The sequence below is a fragment of the Podarcis erhardii genome, assembly GCF_964252035.2.
Source record: "Podarcis erhardii genome assembly, chromosome: 1".
NCBI lineage: Eukaryota > Metazoa > Chordata > Lepidosauria > Squamata > Lacertidae > Podarcis > Podarcis erhardii.
The window spans coordinates 117,204,326-117,220,223 of record NC_138497.1 but is presented as its reverse complement, the minus strand read 5'-3'; the positions used below and the strand labels follow the sequence as shown (position 1 = coordinate 117,220,223).

Here is a 15,898-nt window from a genome sequence, read left to right as displayed (position 1 = left end):
GTGACAGTTCACAAACTGCTCTTCTGCTTCCAGAGACACTTGGTTGGAAGCTGCAAGGAAACTTGTAAAAACAGTACAAAGAGAGAGAGACAGAAATCCAGTTATGCAAGTGTCTGAAGTGAAGAGAAGCGCTGGATCTGTTCCTCAAGATTCTGCTTATTGGTTCTCTGGTTTCGAGCGGGTGGATAAAATGGGGTCAAGGCTGGTCAAGCCAAAGGCCTTTTTTCTTCATGAAACAAAGGCAAGATGGCACTCCACCACTATTTCACCTGCAGAAACCATCTGAACTGGGACTGGAAGTTGAATTTTCTTTCAGTGATGGGGCAATGTTATCCACTGCGCCTGAGAGCAGCAGGCTATCTTAGAGGGCAGAGGGAACACTATGTGTGCTAGGGAAATATGTTTCTGTCAATTTCAGTTTTCTTCAGTTTCTCATTTTTTTCCAGTCAAGTTCTCCACATTTCCGTATCAGTTTGCACTATTTAATTTTTCAAGGTCCACACAAAAACCCACCGCCTTGAGCATGCATGTCTGCTAATATGCCCAGTTTTTATGCACTTTTTGACTAAGACACACCTTTTTTTTTGCAAGCAATCCCCACCCAGTACAATGCATTTTTGTACAACATTTGACCTGGAGAACATCACAGAATTTGGAGAAGCCCAGCTTACGAAGGATAGCTGGGTTTTGGTTCGCATATTGCTTTGGGAAGTAATATAAGGTAAAAAAACAACAACAAAGCAAATTGAATTCTTATGCCATCCCTACGAGTGGCAAACACAGCTTTGTCTTCCAGAACCTCGCTGCTGCTCACTCATTGCTGTCCCTGGCATCTGCCTGCTGACTGCTCAAATAGATGCTTCAATCTGCAAAGGCAGACACGGCGCCTCCTGAACAGAGCAGCCTGGGCTGCCTGCCTTTCTACCTGATTGCTTGGTCAGGGACAATGGTTTCCCAGTAGCACTTCCTGTTTCAGGCAAGGGACATTCCCAATCCTACCTGGAGATGCTGCTTGGCAGGTAGATGATCTACCACCAAACTATGGCCTTTCCTCCTAAAAGGGACCCGCTCAGGAAAATTAGAAGCAGTGGCTTGGCAACCACCACCTGAAGTGGCCATCTCATGCCACCGATTGGTAAGGTGGCCATAAACATTTTAAGTCTAAAGGGACGTAGGACTTCTGTTGATGCTTTCAATTTAGCTGTGATCTTCGACTGCATTTTCTCTAGTGTTTGCCAGACATACAGCTGCATTGATTCAAAACCATTCTGTTGACGTCTCCTGAACAGTTTGATATTGAACTTGTTGGTTGAGTAGCAGATGGGAAACAATTTTGAAAGGGAAAGCGAGAGAGGAAGTCTGCCCTTTTGAGTTCCTTTGAACTATATCTTATATGAATTTCGACCCTTCTGAGATGAATACTTCCCTTGGCAAAGTCATGTGTGAAGGTAACATTTCTGAGGAAGAAGGAGGAGTAGGAGGAGGAAGAGGAGGAGGAGGAAGAGGAAGGCTTTTCTCTTTTGGGAGCTGTTAGTAAGACAAATGACTCTGGTTTTGTATGAGAGACAAATCAAAGCACTTCCATTGGGATAATGCAGGTTAACAGACCTGCATTAGCTGTTCTATTGGACAGGTGAGACTTCTTGTCTTAGCGATTGTACGGGAGGGTAGGAGGAGAGAAAAAAGGAAAACAGATAAAAGAAGCTACCAATGGTTATATGGCTGCAATTGTATCCAAAGCAAAACAACCTGCTATTGGTTTATTATTGTCAGTGTCTTGTTAGGTTGTTTGGGTAGAATCCATAAAACACGAGGTCCTTGCAGAAGGAGGGCATAGGCTCGGCAGAAGAGAGGTGACTCTACAGAGGTTTCTTAGTTTGTTCAGTGCTTCTTTGAAGGACCAGTTCTAACCAGTAATTAAAATTACAGATAGGTAGCCGTGTTGGTCTGCCATAGTCAAAACAAAACAAATTCCTTCCAGTAGCACCTTAAAGACCAACTAAGTCAGTTCTTGGTATGAGCTTTCGTGTGCATGCACACTTCTTCAGATACCTTCTGAAGAAGTGTGCATGCACACGAAAGCTCATACCAAGAACTGACTTAGTTGGTCTTTAAGGTGCTACTGGAAGGAATTTGTTTTGTTTTTTCAGTAATTAAAATATTCACCTGAGTTTAATGTCACATGCTTCTTACACTTTTCTTCACCTTGTGAGGAAAACAACACATGAATCCTCCTACCGCACTCACACTGCTCTCTCCTTACAAATATTTACAGTTTACACATAGTTTAGTCGAGAGTTTAACGAAGGTAGCAACGAAGTAATAAATAGGAAACCTCTAAACAGAGCACAATGCTATGCTTAGAAGTAAGCCTCACTGGGTTCAGTGAGAATGCCCCTTGGGCAAGTGTGTGTAGGATTGCAGCCCCAGCTTGATGACCCTTTTACAGGGGTAGCTATCGCTGTGCCCTGCAGATGTTGTTGGTAAGGAATGCTCTGCTTTGAGCCAGTCTGCCTACATTGAAGCTTGACAATATTATGCATAATAATAATTGGCAAGGCCAAGAGGTTCAGTGGTTTAGACCACAGCGCCACCTGCGTCTTGGAAGAGTCACTATTGGCCCCAAAATATGAAAGCTCTGAAAATCAGTACATGGTGGGAAGGAGTCAAAATCCCTTGCCCTTCCCTGTGGAACCAACTGCCATCATTAACAGTCATCAACAGTTATAAGGTTGTAGCGACCTCTGCTTCAGAGTATCTGAAGAAGTGTGTATACACAAGAAAGCTCATACCTAGAAAGCTTGTACTTAGCTGGTCTTTAAGGTGCTACTGGAAATGTGTGTGTGTGTGTGTGTGTGTGTCTGTGTGTGTGTGTGTGTGTGTAAAAGATTATTTTAAAGACTGTCTTAAGACAAAAAGACTTGATTCTCTTAAGGGAGTTATTTTTGGATCATCGGGTGGCACTGTGGGTTAAACTACAGAGCCTAGACTTGCCAATCAGAAGGTTGGTGCTTCGAATCCCCGTGACGGGGTGAGCTCCCATTGCTCGGTCCCTGCTCCTGCCAACATAGCAGTTCGAAAGCACATCAAAGTGCAAGTAGATAAATAGGTACTGCTCCAGCAGGAAGGTAAATGGTGTTTCTGTGCACTGCTCTGGTTCGCCAGAAGCGGCTTAGTCATGCTGGCCACATGACCCGGAAGCTGTATGCCAGCTCCCTCAGCCAGTAAAGCGAGATGAGCACCGCAACCCCAGAGTCGGCCACGACTGGACCTAATGGTCAGGGGTCCCTTTACCTTTACCTCTATCTATCTATCTATCTATCTATCTATCTATCTATCTATCTAATATCTTTCATCTTGTTATTTATTATGACTACGACAGACCAACACGGCTACCTACCTCAACCAATATTATGCATAGTTCATATTTCCAATGATCCACAAATAGGGAGAAATGCTAGTTGCTTATGCACGACTGAGAGGAACAGCCCATGAACATGTGACATGAATAATAATAATAATAATAATAAATTTTATTTATATCCCGCCCTCCCCAGCCGAAGCCGGGCTCAGGGCGGCTAACAACAATCAACAATCAAACAATCAGATATTCACACATTCTAAAAATATTACATTATAAAAATCAATTAAAATCAAATTAATGGCAACTAATTAAGCAAGATTCTAAGCAGGTTGCCAGAGGAGGGAGTCAGGCTGCGCCCTGACCAAAGGCCTGGTGGAACAACTCTGTCTTGCAGGCCCTGCGGAAGGATGTCAGGTCCCGCAGGGCCCTAGTCTCTTGTGACAGAGCGTTCCACCAGATTGGAGCCGCAGCCGAGAAGGCCCTGGCTCTAGTTGAGGCCAGCCTAACCTCTCTGAGGCCTGGGACCTTGAGGATGTTATTATTTGCAGACCGTAGGTTTCTCTGTGGGGCATACCAGGAGAGGCGGTCCCGTAGGTACGAGGGTCCTAGGCCGTATAGGGCTTTAAAGGTTAAAACCAGCACCTTAAACCTGATCCTGTACTCCACCGGGAGCCAGTGCAGCTGGTATAGTACCGGTTGAATGTGATCTCGCAGCGAAGACCCCATAAGGAGTCTCGCCGCGGCATTCTGCACCCGCTGGAGTTTCTGGGTCAGTCTTAAGGGCAGCCCCACGTAGAGCGAGTTACAATAATCCAGTCTGGAGGTGACCGTCGCATGGATCACAGTGGCTAGGTCAGGGCGAGAGAGATAAGGGGCCAACTGCTTAGCTTGGCGGAGATGAAAAAATGCCGCCTTTGTTATAGCTGTAATCTGCGCCTCCATAGAGAGGGAGGTATCGAAGATTACACCCAAACTCTTAACGGACGGTGCTGGCACTAATTGCACCCCCGCAAGAGATGGGAGTTGCCCCCTCAATCCCATATCATCCCGCCCCAGCCAGAGGACCTCTGTCTTCGAAGGATTTAACTTCAACCGGCTCCCACGTAACCATCCAGCCACAGCTTCCAGACATCTCGTCAGTGTATCGGGGGCCGAGTCAGGATGGCCATCCATCAACAGATAGAGTTGGGTGTCATCGGCATACTGATGGCAACCCAGCCCAAAACTCCAGACAAGCTGGGCGAGGGGGCGCATAAAGATGTTAAAAAGCATCGGGGAGAGAATCGCACCCTGAGGCACTCCACACACCAAGGAGTGGCGCGATGACAATTCCCCCCCGAGCGCCACCCTCTGTCCCCGACCAGAGAGAAACGAGCGCAGCCATTGAAGGACTGTGCCCTGGATCCCCACGTCGGCAAGGCGGTGGTCCAGGAGTTCGTGATCGACCATGTCGAAGGCTGCTGACAGATCTAGAAGAATCAGCAGCCCCGACCCGCCTCGATCCAGCTGCCTACGGAGATCATCTGTTAGGGCGACCAGAGCCGTCTCGGTCCCATGACCAGCACGGAAGCCGGACTGGAATGGATCCAGAGCAGATGTTTCATCCAGAAACCTACCAAGCTGTTCAGCAACCGCTCTCTCAATCACCTTACCCAGGAATGGAATGAACAAACTTGTCAGTAGGGAAAGAAAAGAAAAAACAGAAAAGGACCCCCCTTTTATCTGGTTAATTGTCTCTCAAAGATACATTAAAGTGGATTATATGAACCAGCTCGCATCATCTGCAAGCTACAAGTTCTTCACAAGTTCATATGCATTATGTTTGACTTTTCCATACAACCTGGTGAGAAGCTCTTCAGCTGTGATCTGTTTCTTTTGAACCATTCCCGATGATTTTCTATCGCACACAACTGAATTGTGCAATCCCATTACAATGCGGGCAAAGCTATATTAGGTATGAGGTGAATCATAGCAATGCTTTCCAAGACTGCAGGGAGGTGGAGCTGAGATTTCTCACAATACACTTTTATGAGCAAATTTGTGACGTTGTTCTGTTACTGACCCCTGGAAAAAAAGGAAGCAACTTTTGCATAATTTTCTCAGAAAAATTCTCCACTGTTTTTTTGTGGCGGCCACCATTCCTACCCACAATGCCTTGGAATGATACTAAAGGAAAGAGGCATGGGGGGGGGGGAGAGATGCAAGATGCTGGCTAGGCTGCCAGCACAGTTGCCACTCTGCAGCAGGAGACATCACTCAAAACAAAAACAAAAAAACCCTTAGAAAACAAGAAAGAAGCTGCACTACTGCTACTTTTATCACTGAGCCCTGCCTCCCAGAAGCTGTTGGAGAACTTCTCCTCCTTCGGGAGAAATCCATTAGAATAGTCCCCACAATTTCTCAGTCCGCAAGTAGTGAGGATAATTTTAGAGGCTGTTTCTGCACAGCTCCAGTTGCTATATTTGGAACGTAAAGTGACAAGCAAGACAGAATGTACTTGAAATAAAAAAAAAATAAAGTCTTATATATATATAATAAATGTTCATAAATGTACCAACCTAGCACGTACATAGATGTGGGGGCCACATGTCTGGAGCAGCACAGGAAGACCGCCCTGAAACCATTTTGACTCCTAAACTGACCAAATGTTTTCTCTGAAAGGGGGGGGGGTGAGGGAACCTTCCATTTTCTCAGGAATTAAAAAATCACCATCTCAAAGGAATAGCCAGACTACCAGGAAAGGCAATCAGATAAGGCATTATCAGATAACCTGACAGACAGGAAAAGCAACAACATTCAAATTTCTGTTGTACACCACCTTTTCTATGATGTAGGTATCATGTTTGTGGGGGTTGGTCTTGGGTTACACCCCTTCTGTGATGTATGTATGATGTATGGAGGGGTGGTATTGAGCTCCAGGGCAGGGAATTTAAAATGTCTATATAAGGGCAGGCACACCTTGGTTCTGGGTCCTCCTCCTTTCCTGCGTGTGAGGGGAGCACCCTGCTGCAACAGTTCAATAAAGATCAGGCTTACAAGCTGCTTTGCTTCTCAGTATTCTCTGGTTGGCCTCTGTTATTTTCTCGGACCGATGGAGAACCTACAAAGGACTCTATAAGGGCTCTTGTGTCGCCCATAAGGGAATAAGGGCAGATTTTTGTTTACTACATACTTAATAACCTAGATGAGATGTTACCATTATTTGCACAGCAATTTTGCGCTGTGAAACCAATATATCCATTATGGTTAGTGATTTACTCATGAGGAGTCCCCTCTGGATCAGACGAAAGGCCTACCTAGTCCAGCATCCTATTTGTTTCTGTCCACTGACATAACATCCTCAAGCTCATGCAGTTTATTTTTATAACCTCAAATATTTAGAAACGTTAAAGCACACGATTGCTATTGCAATGTATCTTACGATGTTTGTTTAATCGCATTGTTTGAACTCCTTCATGCTAATAGAGTCTGACTTTTAAACAGATTAAGTAAACTTGATAAATTAACAAGCAAATATAGCAAATGATGTTGATTTGACCTATTAATCATGTTAGCTGCAACCTTCGAAGTATCTGAAGATTGGATGTGGCTTGGAGAAGCACACCTAAAAAATAATTTCTTGCTGGGTAGAAATGCAAATAATAATAATCCTACAGCTAATAAAAATGCAAATATTAATAACGTTTTGTTCAAATCATAGATGGTCTATTAACTGTCCTTCATTGCATGGCTGAATCTTATTTTTGTTTGTGATCAGCATGAACATTGACCTTTGCCTCTTTCAATGATCTTTCCCTCTCCGACAAAGTTCATGAAAAGGTCACCAAGCTGCAGAGACTTCGCGTGTGTGTGTGTGTGTGTGTGTGTGTGCATGCATGCATGTCTGAGTTAGCATCGCTGCCTTTGCTTTGGTGAAAACATGTACCCCTTCCATGTTTTTTTACAAAAGGTATTTATAGGAAGACTACAATGGAATGCATATGCGTTATTTCCATCATTAATTAAGAATTCCATGGATTAACTCTTATTGCCAGCTTTGCTTTTCATGAACAGCTTTCTCCGCCGGAAACTTAAGTGTGTTGCTGTTTTTTTGAAAAAATTATTCATTATTATAATCATTCCAGGCTGCAGCAATGATCAATGGGGTTTCCTTCCCGTTTGTTTTAAAATAACGGTGTACAGAAATGATCCTTTTGGTCAAATCCACATGCAAGGGAGGTTTCAGATCACGTGGCAAGAAAGAAAGAAAGATTCCCTGTACGTTCTGTAGATCCTTTTCACAGATAAATTCGTTTGCTTCATTCTTGTCTCACCGAAGAGTCAGATAGGATATCTCATGCAAGGTGCTCTGCTGACACCGTGAATTGCGGAAACACTGGTTTTGAAATCGGAATGGAGAAAGCCGTCCCCCGCAGGCTCTAAATCTCTGCTTGGCATTGCCTTCTATTTACAAACAGCAAGAATAGCTATGAAATGGTGAAAAATGCAGCCAAGTCACTTTGAGAGTGATTGTATGAGGTGGGTTATAACAATACTTTTCAAGACTGCGATCACTAGGTATATTCACACCAGGGGCCATTTATCTTGCAGATATACAGCAAGGGAAGTTCCTTGCTGCTAGCTAGCAAGCTTGTAGCAGGGAGAGGGAACGATCTCTCGGTTTGTCATTGGCTGTACATCACTACAGCTGTGCCCTTTGATTACACAGAGGCCTCTCCCAGCCATTAATAATAGGAAGCGCTTTTTGTCTGGTGAATGAATCTCAGCGCAAGCCTAGCCTAGGATTCAGTGAGCTAGAAAGGTAAATTAAAGGCAGGACTGGCTTATTCCGTATTTGCGCCGGGTGTGTACACGACAATAACCTTTGGCAGCTTCCGAAAAGGCAATATTGCGCTTCATAGTCTAGCATTTCTCTATATTGTGCCGGCAGAATTTTAACAGCTGCCACTTCCACAATTCTGTTGCTGTTGTTAATTTTTTATTATTTATTTATTTATACCCTGCCCATCTGGCTGGTTTTCCCCAGCCACTCTGGGCGGCTTCCAACAAAATATTAAAATACAATAGTCCTTCAGATATTTAACGCTTCCCTAAACAGGGCTGCCTTCAGATGTCTCCTAAAAGTTTGGTAGTTGTTTTTTCCTTTGACATCTGATGGGAGGGAGTTCCACAGGACGGGTGCCACTACCGAGAAGGCCCTCTGCCTGGTTCCCTGTAACCTCACTTCTCGCAGGGAGGGAACCGCCAGAAGGCCCTCAGTGCTGGACCTCAGTGTCCGGGCAGAATGATGGGGGTGGAGATGCTCCTTCAGGTATACAGGTGCTTCTCAAGCATTATCTCAGGAATGTCCTATGCAAATACAAATGAAGGGTGAATCTTAAAATGGGTGAAGCTTTCTATTGCTTATTTATTGCACTGATATTATTTTGAGCACTGCTCTGGAGTTTCTTGGATGTTATCCTGCAGAACACTGATGGCAGGTAAAATATTATAATCCCACCTCCAAAAAACCCTCTCTGAAATGTATAATAGCCTCTTTCCCCACTTTTCTTCCACTCCAGTTGCACAAGGGGAATGATACTTACATATAGAAATGAATATGAAACCCACATGTTGATTATAGCTTTTGAAAGTAGCACTGGTGGGATAATTTATTGCTTTGTGTACACGGGGCAGCTGTACTCAGCTGAGATAAACCGCTGGGGATGTACAGATCTGGTATGCAAAGTCATTGTACAATGTGATCAATGTGAGGGTTGCACATTAAAAGTGCTTCAAAACATGTACCAACACACACACACAAACTACTTCAGAATTTGTCCAGGACAACAGAGCTATTCTGAACTGCAGCTTTCCCAGTGTTCAAATAAGAAGCACATCCAAGAGGTATCTACTATCATGGAAGGTCGATGGTAACTTAGCACCAGTTGGTGTGGCTCCTTTGTGACCTTTCTAGTCCACTTGAAGTAGTAATGATCAGCATGGTGTCCATGTGAATTTGAGGTATTAGGTGCACTGGTTCAGTGTCTGGAACTCAGGTCTGATCCCCATCGAGCCACGATAGCCTAGAATGATGTTCGCTTGCACATGGCTGGTTCTTGTGCCACTCTGCTCATGTGTTATTTAGAAAAAATATCAGGGGTTGGGCGAATGACATAGTTGGCTCTCATGGCAAAACGACCAGTGTTCGAAGGAAGGGTGCCAGCATAAGAAGCAATTATGATAATATCCTTGTTTTCAGTTCCTGTATACCAGGGCTCATTAACCTTTTCGGGCCCAGAGTACACATTTAGAATTTTGAGAAAGTACGATGGGTGCCTGTCACAAAATGGCTGCCACGAGGTTGAGCATAGCATAGAATGGCTGGTGTGGGGATGTAGCAAGCCACAAAACAGCTGCCATCATGTTTGGCATGGCACAAAATAGCCGCCACATGTAAAAGTGCGGGAAATGAGATAGGTCCACAAAATGGTGTGGGTATGCTCCCCTTCTGTCCACTAATCACAGACAAGAGGTGGGTGTCAATAAAATATGGACATGTTTAAGAACACTTGTTTTAATCCTGTATTTTATTTTGTGAACCACTTTGAGATCTTATGGTGCAAGGCGGTATATAAATCTAATAAATAAAATAAAATAATAAAATAAGAATATGTGTTCAGTGTAGGAGAGGCTAAGCAGCAGAACATACAGAAAATGAGCCAGAAGATCAACAAGTATCTCATGTATGGTGGGTTTTTGAGGGGATATTTATTGAGACTCTTTCAGAGGGTATTTACAGGATGTGCAAGCACATTGGTGCCTTTAGATAGTACCGGAGTGGTGCAGGATGGAAGACTCTAGAAACAGCTTCCAAAAATACTCCCAATCTGAAAATGCTATAAAAGGCAAACTACACCCATCATGAACAAGGGTTAGTTGAATCCCTTACTGTAGGGCTCTGCTTATTCCCGTTTTACTAATGGATGTTACCATAGCAGATGCCCAAACTCTACAAAGCACGGGGAGATGCATGGGTGCCACCAATCTACGCCTTCTCCACATTTCCCTGGTAACGTGAAAAGGTGTAATATGACGTCATCAACGCATTGACATTTTCCTAGCCACTGCTGTACTCCAGCTACATATTGCTGAGGGTTGATGCTGTAGAGGCATCCTCTTATAACATCACCATGTAGATAATGTCTGGATGAGGATTCCCCCCCGCATTCTCTCTTTGAGGGAAATAAATTCCCTGAATTGTACATTAACATAGACACCCCCTGTCATCTCTGTAGTAGAACACACACCAGTGACCCAGGTATTATGTGAACTAGGCTGAGTGTTTTATTGATCAATTAATATGTGTTAATAGTCTGACAAAAGCTATCCTTTTTTTATACTTTTAAACCTGTAGCAAGCTTGCTTCAATGGGGACCACCTAGAGAACATTGTATACCGATGACAAACAATTGCTGCCTTTCATTTTCTCCCTGTGCACTTATTTCTCTACATTATTATTTTCACTATTATTATTTCTATAGCGCCGCGAGGCTTTTTGTATACTTATATAAAAAATGAAGCCCCACACCGTCACCTGAAAGAATCTGAGCAGAACACCTCCTATCTCAGGTTTTCAAATCATGAAATATTCAGCTAGCCTTTCAGTTATATTCAGAATGCCTCACTCAAAATAATAATAAAAAAAACCTGCCTGTATTTAACTTCATTGATGGTCCTGTGACAACACAGTTTCCCTTAAATCTCTTGTTGACATCTTATTTGGGTTATACAGCCAGAGTGTTTTCATTTCCTCAGGTCAAATTTATTCCCCAAAGCTCAGCCCTGTCTCTATAAAGAAAGGCAGGGAGGCAGGGAGGAAGAGTGCTTTTTTATTTTTTTATTTTGGCTGGTTTACATTGGAAATGAAGGAATTGGAGTTCTACACATTTGGCTAGTGTCCTTTTCCTGTGTTTACAGTCACAGCTATCCTCTTTGTGATTTTCGCATCTGGGATAAACAGAAAATATGGTAAAAAATTTCCACAGGATACAGCAAACACACGCAAGCTTGCCTGCACCTCCAGAATTCCTGGATGTCATGCTTTATTGCATCCTGTCAATAGGCAGCCGGGTACTACATCATCCTTGAAATGGCAGTAAATCCTATAGAAGGGGAGCTATGCTGGATCATGTGACAAACAGAGCGCCTGTTCTCTTTCCCTGCATATATATATATATATATAAAACACACGCTACAATCACAGAGACAGAAGAAGCTTGAGGACTGGAAAAGATCATTTTACATGGGTATTTTATATTCTAATATTTCCAAATGAAGAACACGAAAAGTTTCAGAATCGGGTGCTGTTTATTAGGCTTAAGCATACGCCTTTGCAATTTGCGTACTGTATAAGATACAAACCTGCATGAACACAACTGAGCAGGTAAAACAGCAAGAAAAAGCTGTTTCCAAATGTGAACTTTAAAAAACACCACTAAACAGATAAAGCAACAGAACACAATTAGAATGTTATTATACAACTGAGCTCAATTTGTTGTATTTTTAAAAGACTTCCAAAAAAATCCATTGTGACTTCTAATCACAGGGGTTTTTTTTGGCATCTCTTGCCTGAGATGCAGTGAACACCTTTTGGAGACCATTATTATTATTATTATTATTATTATTATTATTATTATTATTATTATTATTAGAATTTATATACCACCCTATAACCAGAGGTCTCAGGGTGAATCACAGACTATGGGTATTCAATGGTTTGTAACTCCTTCTTATGGCGACTGGTTTATCGTAGGTGATCTTTTCTTTTAGCAAGAATCAGAAAGGATTTAACAGGGGCAGGGGACATGGCAGTACACAACGAAACTCCAGAGGTTTATAATATAATGCAATCATTCCAACTGTATCATGTGAGTGTGAGAATCCACCGTTTGTAGTTTGTAGCTCTTGTCCAGTGGTGTTTTTCCATGGACAGAAGGTTCTTTGATCCAATGGAGCCCTCTGCCTCCTGGGAATGTTCTGCTTTATTTCAAGCTGTGTAAAATGGCAAACAGCATAATTCAGTTTGCTGCTAAATAGATTAACCAAAAACAATATTTTTTTGGCATTCTGGATAAATCAGTGCACCCAAAGCCTCCTATCCTCTTGAATATTTAACTCGTTGATCTTTATATTTCAAAGCTGGGGGTAAGGAAGACAAGGAAGACTCGCTAGGCAGAGGTGATATACTTTTCCAAAATGCACAGCATCTTGGAAGTTTGCTTTCGTATCACCATTTATATTCCTGAAGAATAGACATGTCTTTCACTCTGCTGCAGCACTTTGTGACACTTGGATTTACAATGTTCAAGTTTAAGTCTCTAGCCCCTTGCAGTCTGTCAAAAACAGCTTCTCCAGCCATTTATTTGTGTCTTGTGTGCTCCGTCTGAATATCTTTTGTAAATTTATACTTGACAAGCCTCGTATTTCAGTGGCTGGCTTTGTTTCACAATCTACCTCAACTTGCTCTGTTGCATTAGCTGAAACAACAAATTTAATCCATGATGTCAATTGTAAATTATAGAAGAGCTGTCGTATATGCCTGACATCACTAAGGTCAAGGCCACGGGTGGGTTTTTTGCTCCCTCTCTTTTTTTAAAGTCAAATAACAGATGCAAAGGGCCTTATTTTTATTGGTACACGCTGAACGCTATGAAAATCAGATTAGTGCTCAGCACCACCACATTGTGTCCTCTTGCTGTGCCTAGTATAACAAAGCTGTTCATAACAGATTTCCAACGTATGAACATATAGCACAAAAGGAAATTGGTATTGTGTTTAAATTATGTATTTGCGGGTGGAGAATAATTTCACAGGAAAGATTAATTGAGGGGAAACATTTTGAACTGATTTGGAAGTTGGTAGGGGTTGACAGAGACGATTAGGAGGCAATATTGTGGAGAAAGCACTTATTTGCATACCATCCTAAACTACCTCGCCATTAAAGTATCTAAATTACCTCAGTGAATTCGGAGAACAGGAGTGGTTGATAAATTGCTTTTGCATAAATGCACTTTCTCTTTGCTGGAACTTAATTTTTTTGTGTATAAAAGGCACACACGAACACAGCAAACAAACCAACACATGAACTCCCTCAAGAAGAAAAATGGAAGTCTGGAATTTTCTCTGCAATGAAATGTTTCCAAATGCTGCTTGTATTTATAAGTGTCCTCAGAGTCTCAGAGGATTTGCCCAAAATGTGTTATTCTCCAATAAGGAAAGAACAGTTAATGAATCTTTTCTTCTAGGGTGGAATTGTTTATGCCTGTTAATTTGTGGTCTCGTTTTCACACAGGCTTGGCTTTTTATTATTATTTTAGCTAGAGAATTCACTCTGTTTAAAAACTCATTTGGCACTAACAGGGACAAATATTTAATATGAAGCAGACCATAAACTTAGCCTGCACTCTGATGTGCTCTTACTAGGGAGTGAGCTCCATTTAGATCAGTAGGGGCTTACTTCCGAGTAGACAGATAAAGAGGATTGCACACTGTAAAAAGAAGAAAAGGGGGAGGTGAGATAATGGTTTCTATTTCTTCCGACATAGTAGTTTACTCTGATATCAATGGAATCAGAATCACAGGAACTTCATTATACAAGCCGTCGTTTTGGCCTTGTTTCCAAACCACTTCCATTTGTTAATAGGAAAAGCTAGCCAAGACCGTCAAGGTTGAAAGGTACATTTGAAAGCCCAACACTTTCCTGATTATCTACCCTCTTTAATATATTCCATCTGAGGGGAAAATGGCTCAGTTCATATGTAATACCACACAATATTTTGACACTAGGAAAACTGGCCCAGAGAGAGCCTCCACTCCCTTTCTCTCCCTCTCCCCCTTCTCCATCCATGTGCTTGGCTTAATTAGTTACTTTCTGGTTTGCTGTCAAATCCAAACTGGTTTGTATGGGAATCACAAACTATCAGGCAATGTTCAACTAATTCTTTTCCTCAGAGGATATTTATTGAAATGAATGGACCTAACTGGATCATGTTGATTAATTCCAATGTGAAACTTAGTTCCAGACCACCCATCATTTCCTGGGTCAAGTGCAATAGCACACCATGGTTTGTACAAAGCCACAAAATAAATTATTCCTCTAAGTGTGTAGGGGAGGAAAAAGAGACACCAAAGCACAAGGCTCTTTCTAGGTTTTCCCCCTCTCATAGCTCAAAATGATGTTTTGGCATTTTGTCTGAACTGTACTAATAAGTGCATGATTTGTGTGTGAATTTGTGGCATGCATGTATACCAGCACGAAGTCTGCCACTCTTCTTGTCAGCAACAACCGTTCATTCCTTTGCCACCTCAAGGTAGGACTGGAATGCGCACGACATAGAAGTGTCCTTTAATTTTTGGAAGCGTTATGTGCATAATGTGGTCGCCAGACTTTAGGTGGTGGGGACTGTCATTATCCATGATCCCTTCAGTATACCTGAAGGAGCGTCTCCACCCCCATCGTTCAGCCTGAGGTCCAGCTCCGATGGTCTTCTGGTGGTTCCCTCACTGCGAGAAGTGAGGTTACAGGGCCCAGACAGAGGGCCTTCTCTGTAGTGGTGTCTGCCCTGTGGAACGCCCTCCCTTCAGATGTCAAGGAAATAAACAACTATCTGACTTTTAGAAGACATCTGAAGGCAGCCCTGTTTAGGGAAGTGTTTAATGTTTGATGTTTTATCGTGTTTTTAATATTCTGTTGGGAGCTGCCCAGACTGGCTGGGGAAACCCAGCCAGATGGGTGGGGTATAAATTATTATTATTATTATTATTATTATTATTATTATTATTATTATTAATTTGCCTGCTCAATGTTGTCCTCTGGTCACTATTCACATCAAGCCCTTTGTCCCAACATATCACATGATGGACTCCAAGAGTTTACAGCTCTTCCTTCTTAGGATTATTAATATTTAAAGTGGACTTGGGCCAGGCAGCCCTTCAAAGCCAGGAATTTCCTTTGTAAAATAGGATGCATGGGCTCCCTTGCATAAGATCAATCAGAACAAGACAGTCCATGCTCAGAGGCTTGGGATACCATCCAAAAAAGGCTGATGGGGAGAGGGGATGTTTGATTGCACCAATCTCTACCTGTGCAATGTTACCTGTGCAAAGACCTGCACCAATCTCTACCTGTGCAATGTTGCCGGCGTCACTCCACTGGTATGGACTCTCCATTCGGTCCTCTGAACAGGTGAGCAGGTAGAAGTGCCCATGGGAGGTTCACTGCCAGGAGCAGCCCACAAAATGTCGGATAGGGAGGGGTTGCATGACCCTGGATCCACTAGATCCCAGGCCAGTCTCACTTGACAGCCCTGGGGCCCAGTTGGTTGCTGTGCCAGCTCCTTCCTGGTGCAACCATTAGCTGGCCCCCACTTTCTGTCCTCCCCGGCATGAGTGGCAGGTCTGCGGATGTGGTGGGATTCCCACTGCTCTGTTAACCGCTGCTTCCCAGCCGGGGTTTGGATCACAGTGCCACAGTCTAATAGACATGGCACAAAA

The 15,898-nt window shown here is 43.0% G+C and overlaps 1 long non-coding RNA gene across 1 annotated transcript; it reads right to left on the bottom strand.

Moving 5' to 3' along the window:
• Positions 1–11,694: 11,694 nt before the first annotated feature.
• Positions 11,695–15,488, bottom strand: LOC309335577. Its single transcript, XR_014153586.1, has 2 exons — positions 14,604–15,488; positions 11,695–14,545 (listed from the first exon to the last, which is right to left on the bottom strand). It is a non-coding gene; the product is annotated as an uncharacterized lncRNA (long non-coding RNA).
• Positions 15,489–15,898: the final 410 nt, after the last annotated feature.